This window comes from Eriocheir sinensis, unplaced genomic scaffold (genome assembly GCF_024679095.1).
Source record: "Eriocheir sinensis breed Jianghai 21 unplaced genomic scaffold, ASM2467909v1 Scaffold1213, whole genome shotgun sequence".
NCBI lineage: Eukaryota > Metazoa > Arthropoda > Malacostraca > Decapoda > Varunidae > Eriocheir > Eriocheir sinensis.
The window spans coordinates 94,206-96,889 of NW_026110534.1; positions in this window are offsets into that span (position 1 = coordinate 94,206).

The following is a 2,684-nucleotide window of genomic DNA, read 5'->3' on the forward strand; positions in this document are numbered from 1 at the left end:
ACAGGTAACTCGATTTACGCGAGTATTGTGTCCTTGAAGAGGTCACGTAAATAAAAAACAATGTAAATCAAACAAGAGGTAAGTTTCTATCGAAAAATAAATATTCACATCATTCAGTGGAGAGAGAGAGAGAGAGAGAGAGAGAGAGAGAGAGAGAGAGAATATCCATGTCACCGAGATATCCACTCAGGCACTCAGTCTCAGCCTCACTCGTGTGAGGAAGAAATGAGGGACACCATGAGCGACTGGCTAGTATTGGTATCGGTACCGTACTGTATAGCTGGTACCGTTAGTACCGGTACTGGTACCGGTACCTGCCCACCCTTATTGTTGAGTAGCGTGGCAGCGTGGGTACTGTATTGTTGTTCAAGTGGCGCGCGGGAAGAACTGAGCTGAGCTGTGTGGCCGCGGCGCTGTGTGAGTCCAGTTGCATGAGACGTCTAGCGGCCACTCCATAAAATATCGTGTATAAGTGGAAAAAACGTGTAAATTAAACATTTATTTGGATTTTGGATCCCACGATATTTCAAAAATGCGTAAACCAAACTCGCGTAAATTGAGTTACCTGTATCTCAAAAACTACTCATCACAGCTAAAAACCAAAAACACCATTGGAAAGAGGAGGTCCAGATCTATAGGAGTTGGTTATGTATGCCTCTCTTGCAAATGTACATGAATGTTCAAGGAGTGTTGAATGTTAACACTTATGTCGGTACGTGCGGGATGATCAGCCATATTGAAAGAACTGCGGACATCTCTCCTTCAGATTCTGACAAGGGAGTATTGCCAACTGCAGTATTTACAACTATTTGGTCAAAGAATCAGTCAGGTGATAGGTGAAGCTATGCAAAAATGCCGCTATATTGGGCAAGAACATCCACCAGTTACTCGTCCGTAGATTTGTCGCGCTGGGCTGATATGATTTTCCACCAAATTTAGTGAAGAAGCCACTCAATTGGTAATCCTGTGTTTTGAGAATTAGTGTTGGAACACTTTCATACGCGGGAGATTTGAGTGCGGGTGGAGCTCGCAGCGAGCATTTAGCATCACCAGTAAATACGCCTAATGCTCGCTGCGAGCGTTTAGCAATGAAAGGGTTAATACATCGTTTAACACACTTGTCAATTTCACCACTCCTTCCTTTCCTGCTGCTTTTATTAAATCTACTGTTAGTCCTGAAGGTCCTGCTGCTCTACCATTTTTCATTTCCTTTATTGCTTCTTTTACTTCCTCTTCTGTAACTTTTTCTTGTGGGCCTTCCACTTTTTCAGTTTCATTTATCGTATATTCATTTTCCACATTTAACAATTCACTGAAATATTTACTCCATCTTTCCAATATCTTTTCTTTTTCCACCATTATGTTCCCTCCATCTTTTACAATCTTTGCCCCAACTACATCTGCTCTCTCTTTTCATTTGTTTTGCAATTTTAAAGCTCATTTTTTATAAATTTCTCCCTTCTCTCTCCCTCACCCTCTCTTCTGTTGCTTTCTTCTTTGCCTTCGATACGTCTTTTCTTGCCTTTTTCTTCTTTTCTTTAAACACCTTTCTATCGTCCTCCTCCTTTGTCTTTTGCCATTTCTTGTAGTAGTGAGTCGTGGTGCAGGGCAGATGTGTGTCGCATTTAGCTCCACACAAAAACTGCTTCGTCGACATGGCTGGCAGGGCCTGGAGTGTGAGGGATCAGTGTTATGTTTGCGAGGATTTCACAGGCGAGAAGTGGATTGGATGCTGTTTGTGTCGTAGGTGGTGTCATGTGAAGTGTGCTCATTTGTCTGGAATCAAGCAGGATAATATACCTAGAATAAATTGGATATGCACCCCATGCCTCCATAAAGCATTTCTGGCTTCCAAAATTGTGGAGAAATTGGATGAATTCAAGCAAGAATTATCTAAAGAAATATCTGTGGTTAAAGATGAGGTTGAATCAAGGGCTGAGAAGGTGTAGGAAGAGCTGGGATCAGTTGATGCAGTTCGTTCAGACAAAGCAAATCTTCGTTGGGCTGAGGTGGTGAAGAGAGACAGGAAAGTGATGAAGAATATCCTGGTTGTGAAAGCTTCTACCCAGGAAAAGAAGGCAACAGATATGAAGGATGAAGTTTCCCAGGCATTGAGTGGCATTCAAATAACTGATTCAAGATTCACAAATGGAGGTAATATTGTCATGAACTTTGACAATGAAAACACAAGAGATGAGGCAGCTCAAAAATTGGAGTCTGTTGAGCAAATTAGTACCAAGAGTGTTGGAAAGATGAAACCAAAGATCATGATATGCAATGTGCATAAAGAGGAGACCAAGGAAAAAATATAGGAGACCATCTTGGACTGCAATGAGTTCTTACACACAATTCAGGGTGTGGAGAATAAAATTGAGCTGATTTCTAGTAAGACTGCAGTTGGCGGTACGATGCACTACATTTTGAGGTGCGACCCAACTGTGAGAGAGCTGATTTACAAGAATCATGACAAGTTAAAATTAGAATGGGGAATATACACAGTGAGAGAGATACCATGCAATTATATGTTATCATTCCCAGAGATTCAGCCATCTTTAGGGCAACTGTACTGCTAAGAACAATGGAGAGGCCTCAAAGTGTTACAAATGCTCTGGCGATCGTAGATAAAGGATTGCTCCATGGCTGAGAAGAAATACATAAATTGTATGAGGTACAAGAAGCTTGAA